At 36.9% G+C, this 14,843-nt stretch overlaps 1 pseudogene; it reads left to right on the top strand.

Annotated features, from left to right (window-relative positions):
• The first annotated feature begins 3,751 nt into the window (after positions 1-3,751).
• Positions 3,752-5,203, top strand: LOC125162965 (Y-box-binding protein 1-like; annotated as a pseudogene).
• The last annotated feature ends 9,640 nt before the right edge of the window (positions 5,204-14,843 follow it).

The following is a 14,843-nucleotide window of genomic DNA, read 5'->3' as shown; positions in this document are numbered from 1 at the left end:
CATTTGTCTTCAAATATTACAAACAAAGAGGTTTAAAAGTCCATCCTGAATTTTAATTGCTGCTTTTGTGAGAGCATAGCTCCCACTCTTCTTTATTGAAAATGGACCATTTTTACTTTGGCAGTTAGTGTTTTTTTTTTCTTTTTTTTCCCCACTTCACCTTAAAAACTGTTTCAATGGAAAAATGCTTTCCATCTCCCAAACAGCTAACTTATGAACAAATATATGCCTCACAACCTGGTTTTAAGTGGGGGAACTTATTATATTAAACATGCCTATCTTTTAGTGACATGCTGGTGTCATCATTTACAGCATTAACAAGTTCTAAATGTCACTTTCCATTGCTAGGTTTAATTCCAGATCTTAGAAGGCACCATAGAGATAATTTATTTCTAATAGTTATAAGCACTTAAAAATATATTTGTAGGTCCCTTTTCTCTAAAAAGAAAAAAAAAGTCCACCCAAGTGCATTCTATAAATACATAATAGTGGTGTTTTCTGTTGAATGGGGGTAAGGATGGGGGTGAGGAACAGGTGGACGGACATTTGCTCGGTCACTCTCTATTCTGATCCCTAGGTGCCTCTGAGGTATACTCATGGAAGGTATGCTCATGGAAGCTTTGATTGAAAATGTCAGAGCTAGTCTATTCACTTCATTTAAAGCTATAAAATGGATTTGTAAAGGGGAAGTAACTTGCAGAAGTCAACACACGGGTCAGTGGCTATAAGATGTGAGTCTGATCTACCGAATCACTTAGCTGCCTCATCTTGAATGGTGTTGTCTTGCACACTATTAAAGCAGTTAAGTCACAGAATGAAGCTCAAGTGATATGTGACATGTGAGCCCTTTGTCCCTGTCCTCTTTCTGCAAAATTGCTAAAAATTAATTGTTAGGTGGATTTCAATGTGTAAAAATAACTGGCCAGACTAAAGGTATCATTGAATATTTTCCAGTTTAAGTCCTCATAGCTTTGATTAGCTTTCTCATAAAAATAATCTACTCTTCCCTAAACCCATCATTGTATGGATTCATTTTGGAAAACCTTCTCTTTTAAAAACAAAGGAATGCTATCTTTGTGTTGACTATGAAACAGAGCTATTCCAATGTCCAAGGCCCACTGTGCAGTCGGTTGCTGGATAGGAACAAAAGGGAAGCGAGGGCAGGGAGAGATTCTAATTGTGATGAATTTTTTTTCCATTACAATTTTTGGCTTTCTCTAATTGGTATTCTTGTTTTGTTGTTGTTTTTCCTGCTTCTCAAGGTTGAGCAAATTCCAGCTGGCTTCCTTGCTTCCACTGGAGGCTTGAGCTATGATTTTCAGGTTTGTTGAAATGGAGAACATGAAAAAAAATCATCAGGAAATGCCTTTATACTGGTTTAGCATTAGCTGGAACAAATGGACTCACAGAATTTTCTGTCTCCAGTTTTCTCATTACGTATCCTGGTTGCTAAGGAAAACATGTTTGTTTTTAACATATCCAACAGAGAAATTATCAGAAATATCTTTTAAAAATGCAGCTTTCAAAAAATGTATTTTAATGCAGCCAGTTCATTAAAAATCATGCCATACATATCAGTGATCCCAAGTGTGAACTGCTTATGTTCTAACACATTTGATAATTGCAATTTATAAACAGAAATGAGTTTTCATAGTGCCTGAATAAAATCATAGTCACTTATCAAGGCAAGCTAATAACCCTTGTTTAATTGATAATATCACTAAAATATTGTGTATATACAATGAACAACCAGAGCGAATATTATGACTTCAAACAAATAATGCTTCCATATTGAATTTTAATGACATACTACTTTTGATAGACGTAGATTACCAGATACGAAGTTACAACAAAATTAGCAACATTTTCAAAGTGATCTTGTTAGCCATTTCTCAAATTTGAATAATTTTAAAATTCCTTTTAAAGAAAAATGACTTTGAGCTATTCTTATAATAACATTTAACCTGTATGGGTATAAATAACATACACGACAAGGTTCTTATACATCTTATACATCTATTTAAAAAAACTATAATACAAGTAAAATTAAAGCATTAGAAGGGATTTTTTTTCCTCTCACTATTTAAACATGGCAAGCACTTTTGAGTTGAGATGTTAACAACATACCCACTTTGCAGAGATTTAATGATACATGTTTCCCTTTTCTGAGCTCTGCAAATCTTTGCTTGATCAGCACAAATTAATATTCACTTAATGGCAAGGAATAATTCATATAGAAAATCTATACCACTTCTTTTCTGATCATAGCAATAATGATTAGAATACCATGGCACTGCTATGTAGCACCAAAGAATCATTGGCATACCTCAGAGATATTGTGGATTTAGTTCCAGAGCACTGCAATAAAGCAAATGTTGAAATAAAGCAAGTCAAAGGGATTTTTGGTTTTCCAGGGCATACAGAAGTTATATGCACACTATACTATAGTCTATTAAGTGTGCAACAGCATTATGTCAAAAAAAACCATTGTACGTATCTTAATTAAAAAATACGTTATTTCTATAAAATGCTAATAACCATCATCTGAGCTTTCAGTGAGTCATAGTCACTGATCACAGATCACCATAACAAATATAATAATACTTAAAAAGTTCGAAATACTATGAGAATTACCAAACACGGAGACAGGAAGTAAGCAAATGCTGTTGGAAAAAATGGCACCAACAGACTTGCTCTAGGCAGGGTTGCCACAAACCTTCAATTTGTAAAAAATGCAGGATCTGGGAAGCGCAATGAAGCAAAGAACAATAAAATGAGGTATGCCAGTATACATGCAAATGAACACCTATTTGAATAACACCTATCAGTTCAGAGTAAAGAAGCTGTCACCTGTGACATTTGTCTTTTTAAGTTTTGTGATGGAGAACACAGAATTAAAAAATTAGTGTAGAAATCTTTGTGGAAGATTTCTATTATAGAAAGAATACATTTTGGTGCCTCTCGGGTTTACCACACTCTAGCCTAACCTTGCTGGAATCTTGAATGTCTATGATTTTTAAATAACTTTAGTGTGATAAAATGTATATACGACTCCTCTATTCGAGGAGCACACGTCCATCAGTTTTGAGAGATGTATATGCTGAGAACCCACCACCACAAGATACAAATGCTGTTTCTATCAACTACAGAAGTGTGCTTCTGTCCCTCTGCAGTCCGTGTGCTGGCTAGCTACTGTGATATTCTATCACTACGCATCGGTTTGCATTTCAGAGTTTTTATTGGATATGTACTATTTTGTGTCTGATTTCCTTCACTAAGAATAATGACTTTGAGTTTCATCTATCTTGTGGGCATTATCGGTTCATTCCTTTCTCTTTGCTGTAGAGTTTGAATCTCTGTGATTTTATCTCTGCTGTATATCCTTAAACATTTTTAAATTATTGTTTATTTAATGTTTATTTTTGAGAGAGAGAGGTAGAGTATGAGTGGGGGAAAGGTAGACAGAGAGGGAGACACAGAATCTGAAGCAGGCTCCAGGCTCCCAGCTGTCAGCACAGAGCCCTACACAGGGCTCAAACCCACAAACCCGTGAGATCATGACCTGAGCTGAAGTCAGGCACCCAACCGACTGAGCCACCCAGGTGCCACTAAAACTTTCTTTAAATGTTTATTTATTTTTGGGAGAGACAAAGTGTGAGCGGGGGAGGGACAGTGAGAAGGAGACACAGAATCTGAAGCAGGTTCCAGGGGAAAGAAAGGTTGTAAAAAGCAGATAAAGAGGGGCAGCCTGATGTCAGAGGCAGATACTCCCCCTTGCAAGCTTTTGGCTTCTGAAGTCTTGCTTGCTGCTTGTATAAGCCTGCAGCCAGGAACCAGAAGCTTGACCGTACTAGCCCCGCCCAAGCAGGAAGCACATATGTATAAAAGGCCAGTAAAACCTAAGCTAGGTGCTCAGCCTTTGGAGAGGACTCCGCTGGACAGGCACCAGTGCGAAATAAACAGTCTTTTCGGTTTGCCTGGGTGCGTGTTGCCTGTCCCTTCCAGGGAGCCGAGTATTTGCTGTAACATGAGGCTCTGAGCTGTCAGTGCAGAGCCTGATGTGGGCTGAACTCACAAACCTGGAGGTCATGACCTGAGCCAAAGTTGGACCCGTTTAACCCTTTGCTGTAGATCTAATAACAGTAGAGCTTGCGAATCTCTACGTTTGGCGAGTGGTTCACTGGCAGATGACCTAGAGACACGTGCTTCTGAAGTTGTGAAAAAGGAACAATAAGGAGTTCAACCGGTAGCGGATTCCGGGCCCCACCGTCACACCCACGCAGGAGGTGCCGCAACCAGCAGCCTGACTCTGTCCCCGCCCCGCCAGGAGAGCGGCAAGGCCAAGACCAGCAGCTGCCCACCGCCCGCACCCTCAGCGTTGCGGACATCAAGGGAGGCAACTCGACAGGTAGGAGTGCAGGGAGCTGCAGCCCGGTGGCCTCACATCGGTAGTGTTTGTCCCCAGGGAACAAAGAGGTCAACACAAGGAAGGTTTTAAGAACACAAAAATGGTTCAGTCTAAGAAACAGATATGGTTTCATCAACAGGAATGACACCAAGGAGGATGTAATTGTACATTACAACCCTGGAAGGATTGTGGCAGGGTAGGTGACCAGGGCTGGTGGAGTTTGATGTTGAGGGAGAAAAGGGTGTGGAGGCAGCAAATGTGGCAGGCCCTGGCGGAGCTCCAGGGCAAAGCAGTAAATATGCAGCCGACCGTGACCTTGAGAGATGCCCTCGACGTGACAGGGGTCCTCCATGCAATTCCCAGCAAAATTACCCAAATAGCGAGAGTAGGGCAAAGAAGGAGGGATCAGAGCATGTTCCAGAAGGCCAGGCCCCACAGCGCCGCCCTCCGGCAGGCCACCGTTCCCACCTACCTGCTTGCAGAGACCCACTGGGAGTCAGCCACAGCCTTCTGACCCTCCAGCACAGGGAGAGGTAATGAAGGGAGCGGATAACCAGAGTGCAGGAGAACAAGGTAGGCCAGTGAGACAGTATATTGGGGGTACAGAGCACAGTTCCGGAGGGATTCTCGGAGCCAACCACAGGCTAGGGAGAATCAATGCAGAAGATATAGAAAATCAAGGAGATGAGACCCAATGTCAAGTAGCCACCTCAACATAGGTACTGTGGCTACTTCAATCCCCTACACAGATGCCGGGAAAACCCTAAGGCACAAGCTGAGGAAGAGACCAGCTGAGAATTCATCAATCAGCTCCCAGGCTGAGCAGGGTGGGGCTGAGTAAATGCCAGCTTACCAACTCTACCATCGTCTGATTTAGTCACCCAACATGAAGAAATTAATATGAAATTCCAGCAAGAAGAAATGAACAAAAGATTGGAGCAGATGATCTTAAGTGCTTGCCTTTTGCTCATGGACCAGATAAACAGGATTATCTGCATTATCTATGTAGCAAGGGGCTTTTATAATTTTTACCTAAAGACGCCCCTTTTTGGTAATAACAAACATGTTTGTTTGTTTTTGTCTTGTTTTGCTTCTTTAAGCCTGGTTTTTCTCAATAGGCCTTTTCAAGGTTTTTAGGGGCACCTGGGTGGCTCAGTCGGTTAAGTGTCCGACTTCAGCTCAGGTCATGATCTCCCAGCTTGTGAGTTCGAGCCCCGTGTCGGGCTCTATGCTGTCAGCTCAGAGACTGGAGCCTGCTTCTGTTTCTGTGTCTCCTTCTCTCTCTGCCCCTCCCCCACTTGTGCTCTGTCTCTCTCTGTGGCTCAAAAATAAATAAATGTAAAAAGAAAAAGTTTTTTAAGGTTTTTAAATTGTTTCACATTTGGTCAACTTGAGATTTTTAAGAAGATCATTTTTAATTTGTAATCAAAGTTTACAACTTGATTTTTTCAAAAAAAGTCAACACACACGCCAAGCACCTATTAATGAAGGTTTAAACAATTGTCAAGAAGAAAAACAAAAGGACCAGTACCTGCTGTGTTAACAGAGAGGGGTCTACAGAAACCTGTCATTTTAATCTTGCTGAGTCATTAGCTAGCAGGGAAGATTATTCCTTTCTCAATACTGTCCTTGAGAAAGCCCTTTCCTCCTGTTACTGACAGCTTTCTTACTCAGAATTCAGACAGGATCAATTGAGGAAGAAAAAATAAGCTCTCACCAGAAATATTTTTCTCTTTATTACTGATCAGTTAAGGCCTCTAATAACAAAATTACTCCCAGAGGAAGACATACACATCTATTTCAAATTGGAGGTTAAAACTTTAATCTCATTGGGGCACCTGAGTGGCTCAGTCGGTTGAGTGACCAACTTCCACTCCGGTCATGATCTCACAGTTCATGAGTTCGAGCCCCGCGTCAGGCTCTGTGCTGACAGCTCAGAGCCTGGTGCCTGCTTTGGATTCTGTGTCTCATTCTCTCTCTGCCCCTCTCCCACTTGTGCTCTGTCTCTCTGCTCTCAAAAATAAATAAAAATGTAAAGAAAAACCAACAAAACAACCCTTTAATCTCATCATATACGTAGTTCTTACATTGTATGGTAGTGCAGTTATGTATAAATGACTGTGAAGCCTGAACCTGTGTAATATTAATAATTGATAAGAAACATGTTGATTGTTCCATGATCTTTAAAGTTTTTGTCAAGGCATTCAAAGCCCTCTTACTGTCTATTATAAATGTATCAAAGGATGAAAAACAGTAAAATTAATATTTATTTAGTACACTGCAATTTGTAATACTAGAACCACTGAGAAATTAAAATATTTTATTTCTTTTGTAAAAAACTTACCGAGGGACATTTGAATGGTGCTTACCTTACTGTTCTTGTTGTATAATTTATATGAAGCAGAGACCTTTTCTATGCCTTAGCAAACTATCATACTTCTTTCTAAATTTAGATTACCTTCCAACATTTTAGTTTTTGTGCTTTCAATGTCTGAAATATCTTTGAGAGTTCCTTTAACGTGGAATATTTTACTGGCATCCCTTACTCTGGGACCTGCTACTGGGTTATGAACTAACAGGTGAGCAGTGACTGCTCATGGGCAGACTTTGAAACAAATGAGAGGACTGGTCGTCGATCATGATGCACTTCTGTTATTTATGCAGTGATTTGTGGGCCAATGAACTAGTAGTATCACTGGTAGTTTGTGCAATTATTCACAGTTAATAAACTGTAATTAAAATTTGAACTGTGTTTCTGGGGGGTGGTGTTATTTAACTAAGTCGCCATAACTGAAACTCATGCACGCTGGAACTGTTCAAAACAGCCTCTGTGTGTGTCTGTGTGTGAATCTGTGCATTAAAATTTTCCTATAATGATAGTCAAAACTAGGACTTGGATTCTCTCTGCGTTTGGTAAACAATTCAGTTTTGGATAGTTTTCTCATTTAAAACATATATCCACTCTATATCAAGGTAAATAAATGTTGATCAAGTTGAGTTAACTTGCATTTTTCTACTTCAAGATCAAATAAGTGCTCTTCAATATATTCTCGGTATATATGATATTTGAGAGAATATAAAATTGAGGTTGTCCTATATAGATTGAAGTAAACACTCCTTAACTGCAGTTTAATAAAATAAGCAACATATTGGAACACAGAACAGAACACTTACTTTGCAATTAATTTAATTCACAGCCAGGCTTGTAGCCATGCTTCTGCAGTGCAGTTTCTGTTTCCCCACCTGGGAATAGTCACAGAAAAATTGTGACGCCTTAGGTTCCATGAAATCAGTGAAGAGGTGAGTGCTGGCATGTAGAGAGTGGTCAAAAAACAACCACATTTGCTTTTTAAAAAATATTGGTTGAACTCAAATTTTCAGTTCAGTATAAATCTATTTTTCTCCTCATTTTTGCAAAAAGAGTAATTTAAATCATCGTATTTTTTATTATTTACCAGGTATGGAACCATAGACATGAAATGATCTAATAAGCAATTTCCACTAATTTGGGGGTTTTTAAACATTTATAGAGAAGAAAGAATTTTCCAAAATAATCCCTCGCTTTGTTTCTTACTGTATCAGATGGGAACATGGAAGTCATACTAATTGAATTTAATCCCATAATTCTTCATTTGACAAGAATAACAAAGAGGTTAATAAATATCCAAAACTTCCATCTTGAGTGGAAATAATCTCTAAATTCCCTACAAATAAAAATGCCCTCTTTGGGTAGACAGTTTTAAGAAAGCATTTTCTTCTCTTCTCTCCTCTCCTCTCCTCTCCTCTCCTCTCCTCTCCTTCCCTCTCCCCTTCTCTCCTTCCTTCTTCTCCACACCCCTCCCTTCTCTTCTCCTCTCCTGCCTTCTTCCTTCCTTCCTTCCTTCGTTCCTTCCTTCCTTCCTCCCTTCAAAACACAGAACTCTGTAAAACTTGAGGGTGATGAATGGGTAAAGCAGAAAACCCCAGGGCAAAACAGGAACTCATACTTCTGACTGAGTGTTCATATGAAAGTTTCTACTTTTAATTCTATATCTGAGTCTATCTGGAGGTCTCATCTTCATGCCAGGTTTATACCACTTTGTTATGAGAGTTTATACTTGATGGTCCTCAAGGGCAGAAAAATGGAGGAACTCACTAAAAACCATGACAAATCTCTTTCCAAAATTTAGAAATTATATATTCTACCAATTTTGGACCCTCTAGGGAGCAAAAATTCATGATGAAATGTTTTGAATGAAAAATTCTACTTCTGTAATTAGAAGGCAACAAACATTAAACCTTACCTTTTTAAAAAAAGATGTTTAATTTATTTTTGAGAGAGAGGGAGACAGAGGATCAGAAGGGGGCTATGCGCTGACAGGGTGACAACAGCAAGCCCGATGTGGGGCTTGAACTCATGAACCACAAGATCATGACCTGAACCAAGGTCAGATGCTCAACCCACTGAGCCACCCCTGCACCCCAAGCCTTACCTTTTAAAATTATAATCAGTTCTAACTTCACTGCATACGAGGTTGCAAAAGTCTTTATGAAATTGACTTCCAATTCTCTACATGCTGGTATTTAAATTCTAGCCCTCAGAATATAGAATTCTTTTTTAAATAATAGAATGTATGTGCCAATTTCTGCCTATGAGAAACAGCCCCTTCTCTTCATTTAATTGTGCTTAAAATGGAAAATATAACGAAGACAGAAGATAAAACCCTCAGTATTATTTCATTTAAATGTATTTAAAACCAGATTCTAACCATTTCTACTTTTCATATATGCACATTTTTTATCTTAGCAATCCTTGACTTAAAGGGGTACATAAAGTGACCAGAAGAAAACTGCCCTTAATCAGGACAGTCCCAGTTGTACCAACGTCTTTTACTTTATATTCTATTTTCAAATGCCGCAGAGCCTATTTGGCTCCTTTTCTTCTTAACCTTTAGCTACTTTTTTTAAAAAAAATTTGATGTTTATTTATTTTGGGGAAATAGAGAGACAGAGTGCAAGCAGGGGAGGGGTAGAGAGAGGGAGACACAGAATCCGAAGTAGGCTCCAGGCTCTGAGCTGTCAGCACAGAGCCCGAACCCATGAAGCGCGGGATCATGACCTGGACTGAAGTCGGACTCTCGACCAACTGAGCCACCCAGGTGCCCCAAACTTTCGCTACTTTTAACCTTTAAAGATGTACCTTGACTTCAGGCCGGTATTTGTAATTTTGGAAGTCTTCACTATAAATCCAAGTTTCCTTTTCTTGCTCTCAGGAAATCTTTTATGCTTCCACAGTAACAAAACTTAAAAATCTCTGGGGGACAGGTTGGGGGTGGGCTCTAAAGTATCCTTCTGTGTTTTCAAACATTGAGTTGGGTGAGGTGATAGAGTATAATCAGTAAGCATGTGAACTCTGCATGCAACCCCAAACAATAAATCTAAATTCTAACTTCACCATTTAGTATCTGTGAGACCACGGACAGCTACTTACCTGTCAATGCCCTAATCTTTTCATCTGTAAAATGTAGGTGTGTCTAGCCCATGGAATTTAAAAGAGGTGATATGAAAGTGTTCCTCACACATGACATTCAATTTACACTAGATATTATGATTATTATAAAACATTTTACATTTCTGTTTCACGTAAAATCTCCCCAAGAATCTATAATTTGAAGTTTTATTACTCTGATCACTTATAAAGCATTCACTCTTAAAACATAAGAAATATGGCTACCCTCAGAGTTCTAGGCTTTTCCTATAAAAATAGAGATGGTTAGAAACAACTGAAGAAGTATTAGAAAGCCTCTTCCAATACTTGAAGAGACTTTAGCTTTCTATAAAGCACCATATGCTATAATTATTTTTGTGACCTGAATGTGACAATCTGTTAAAAATAGTAGAAGTTATGTTAAAAATATCTTCTTATTTCTGTGAGATGGATTCTCAGGCAAGCGTGCTCCGTTTCAAATAATTACTTCATATTGGTCATTCTAAATCCCCTTAGGAACATAACACGAACACTTAAAAAAATGCATTGTGTACTGACTGCAGTGAAACATGTTTTTTTTTCCATTGAGAAGCAACATTCACCCCATTTAACTCACTATTCTTTTGTTATTATAAAGTAGAACTAAAAGATAATGCTTTGCATCATTTACAAAAAAATCAGAGGAGGAAGGCACAGCCACTTATAGTAATAATCATTTTTTTCCTTTCCATACACTACAGTCCTGAAGTCTTGTATTTTAGTTTTCCATCTCTTACATTGAACATAGAAAAGCTGCCCTTTTTCTTTTCACATTCATATTAAATGGGAAGAGAAACCGTGTCAGAAGCTTAAAGATAAAACACAGCATTTTAAAGGAAGAGACAATGTTATTTTGGTTGGATTATATTTTTTTGGTGTGAATTAAAAATTGAAATCATCCAACATTTGATATGTAGAGAGAGGACAGTTAGTACAGAATAATGAGAACCAGTCACTGTGCCTATATTTGTCTCAGTATGTAATTTTCCAAAACAATATTTCAGATGTAACTTTCAGCCAAATATTTAAAGTCAATTTGGTTGATTTCCCTCTTGGTTGTGGAATATTTCATAATGGACTGCTATAGTTCTTCTGATAAAACATCAACCTATTGTACCATAAATATTTAGTCAACATCTGACAGATGATAAACAACTTATCAGGCTTCAAGAAATTAAAAACTAAGTGAAACATGCAATTCCCTTTCAGGGAGCTCAATCTTTCTGCACGTGTACTTGTATTACAAAACCAGAAACTTTAAGATGCACTATTGAGGTTAATTTTATAGTTGTAATTGTGTTTCCTAATGATATCACCTACTATAATTAGTTTCACCTGTCTGACTCCTGGCAGAGGCATCATTGTATGGTCATCTTGGGAGTAGACTGTTCTTTGGTTGGCCCAGACATGCTCAAAAATGGATCAATGTAGCATTTCACATTTCTCTTCATGACCTCAATATTTTTACATCTCCTTGATTACACTCACCACAAAGCCTCTCATTCCCTTTATTTTCCAGAAGTGTTTTATGGAGAGATATCAATAAATATGATATATATTATAAATATATGACATAATAAAAATTACGTTTGGTTAAGGATAAAATAATTAACCCAGCAACCAAGGTCATGCTAAAGGTTGGACGAGTGACATAGAGCATATGGAAGGATCAGAGAAGACATTTTTCAAACAGTTATTTGAATATTTCTATATTGTTGTTTATGCTATATAAATAACATAACAAATAATATATATTATAAATAGTCTCAGAGGTAATTTATGCTCTTTAATAGAATCACAGGTTATTCAAATTCAGACCTTTCATTCAGATGATTTTTTTAAGAAAAGAAAATTTAGGGGCGTCTGGGTGGCTCAGTCGGTTAAACATCTGACTTCAGCTCGGAGCATGATCTCAGGGTTCATGGGTCTGAGCCCCATATTGGGCTCTGTGCTGACAGCCTAGAGCCTGGAGCCTGCTTTGGACTGTGTCTTCCTCTCTCTCTGCCCCTCCCCTGCTCACTCGCGCACACACGCTCTCTCTCCCTCTCTCTCAAAAATAAACGTTGGAAAAAAATTTTTTTTAAGAAAATTAAGGAAGAAAATTTGAAAAAGGAAGAAAATAATTCGGTTGTATGGAAATAAAAAAGGCTCAGGAAAACTCACATTTTGACATTCAAAAAACCTTATTCGTTTGCTAAGGCCTAATTATTCCCTCGGTGAAAATACTACACAGGAAGTATTCTGTGGTAAATATGGCCAAAAAACTAAAACTAAATGTAGTTTCATTGGAAAATGATGAAAATTAATTAGTATAATCCTATACTATGTTTCCAGACTTTTGTCTTTTTCTTTGTCATAATTTTCAGTATTCATACTACACAAGTACATATAATTTAAACATTATATCATTTTTAAATTATGTTGAATAGAGTAATTCAAATAAATATAAACAAAAATTAGGCTTTAATTCACTTACCTCGCTTCACATGAATATTAGAAGACTGAAGAAAACATCTCTATTTCCAATTCAACGTGGATAGGAAATCCAACTAGAAAAGAAGGCATTTGGTAAATCCTGATATCCTTCAGACAGTGGTCTTCCTTCTGTATTTGCTTTCAAATTCTGCTCTAAAGGAATTTACTAGTTTCTCCCCATAACCAGTTATCCCATATCCTCCTCTGACAGCTGATTCTCTTTTATTTTTAACAATTTTAATTATTTTTCCCCTTTCTTGTCTAAAAGAAAATATACATGGAAATATTAATACCTATGTAACAGCCCTTTCTACATAAGTGTATATATATATATATGTATATATATATATATATATATATGTATATATATATATATACATATATATGTATATATATAGGTATAGCCAAGAATCTGACTAAACAAAATATTTTCATGAAATTTTTCCTTGCATGGTCTTACTTTAATTGGTAATACTTCGGCGCATTATACTGAAAGAGATACAAAAATTCTCCATATGTTAAAACCTAAACTCATTATTTCTGGGATGATCTTATTTGAAGGGTCACCTTTATTTTTCTCATCATTCAAAAAAAAAACACACCAAAAATTTTCCCCCAGAAGAAAATAATACATACACTCGGTGGGAGCTCAGAACAAGAGATAACTTCCTTTTGTATTTCTGTTGTCTTCCACTCATAGATTATGAATCTCAAAGAAAATAGCAATGATAATAATAAACCAGTTTGAGTGATCTTAGAAGACTACCAACTCTTTAGGATGGTCTTTGAGTAGGCTTTTATAGGAATTCACTATTGGTTTTCTACTGATTGTTTTAGGATTAGAGAAGACATATACCTAGGATCTAAAATTTAGAAGATCAAAATGTAAAATGTTGAGCATAAATGAATTTATCAATGCTATGGTCAACTGAATAAAATTTTCCTTCTTGTTTCCATGGATGTTTAATTTATAAGTATACAAATATCCAAAGGATTTTTAAATTACAGTATTTTTTAGAAATGGAAAAATATCTATGTCTATATCCATAACTATATTTTCCAGGAATCATTTCAGATAAATGAAAGCAAAGGTTCACTTGTAAGTATTAATATAAAGAACAGAAGTTCTTCCAGTGTTATACAGGCAAATTTTCTATATTAATCTGAAAATTTTAAAAAATGAATTGCATAAAATATGCTCACTCTTACTGCAATCCTTGTCACTGTTTTCCTTGTATTCTCTTCTCAATCAATAGTATACTTTTAAAAAGTGGCTATAATAATGTAATAGATGTATGTGGTTGTTCTCTGCTCCCTGCTCCGAAAAGCTTTTTTTAAAATTGTCTGAATAATGATTCAGTAAATTTGTGAAATCACATTGCCTTGTTGTCTAATAAATTATAGACGTGTAAATAATAATACTTATCTAACTGAAATCAATATTTAGGGGAGCCTGGGTGGCTCAGTCAGTTAAGCATCCGACTCGTGATTTTGGCTCAGGTTGTGGGATAGAGCCCCTCATTGGGCTCCACGCTTGAGATTTTCTCTCCTTCTCCCTCTGCTCCTCTCCTCTGTTTGCACTCTCTCTCTCAAAAAAATATATACATACATATACATATATATGTGTGTGTGTGTGTATACATATATATGTATGTATATATGTAATAAAATCAATATTGAGATGTTAAAATTCTTGCCATTTCTTACAAATTTGATTTTCTTTTCAAGATTCAGTGGTTCTGAATATATCTTATTTTAGATGGTGGTTTCATGTCATTTTCCTAAGATAACAGTGGATCTGCAGAAGGTAGGGAACATTACCAAATACCTAAACACCAAGTGGTTCAAAAAAATCATTAAAGTATAACTCTGCTCTTTCAAAAATATCATAAAATGTATAAAAATGAAATGATTTAAAGATGCTCAGTGATATAATCCTTTCTGGTTTTGGTCCTCACTCTTCTCTGAGGAGGAAGTTTTGTCCTATTGCTTGAATAGCATCTCAGAGTTGACCCCATGCCAAAGTATAGAGTTGTAACTGGAATACTAGGTCTTATTTGACTAAAGTATTTTCTTTTGTGCTCTCAATTTTTCCACACAAATGCAAATGTCAAGTGTTTTGTTGGTTGTTTTCCCCAAAACCCAGTAGATTTAGAGTTGGGAGAATAATTACAGCCAAAACAGTGCATTATAAACAGGATTTGAAATTACTCAATTTTACCAAGAAGTAAACCAGTCATTGGAGATCCTGCCGGCTCCTTGAGATGACCTCTCTTGAAAATCAAAATAAAGCCCTTTAGTATTGGACATATGGTTGTGAATGTCTTCCTGAGAATATGTTTTTAGGCGGACTACTATTCCAGAATAAAGTTGGCTCTTCTAATTTTTTTTACGAGCAGTAAAATGCATTTCCTAAAGTTGAGCACAGTTTTGAAGAGGTGATTTGTACAAGAA

Source organism: Prionailurus viverrinus, chromosome A3, assembly GCF_022837055.1.
Source record: "Prionailurus viverrinus isolate Anna chromosome A3, UM_Priviv_1.0, whole genome shotgun sequence".
Lineage (NCBI taxonomy): Eukaryota > Metazoa > Chordata > Mammalia > Carnivora > Felidae > Prionailurus > Prionailurus viverrinus.
Note: the sequence above shows the minus strand (reverse complement) of the source record. Positions and strands in the feature narration are given on the sequence as shown.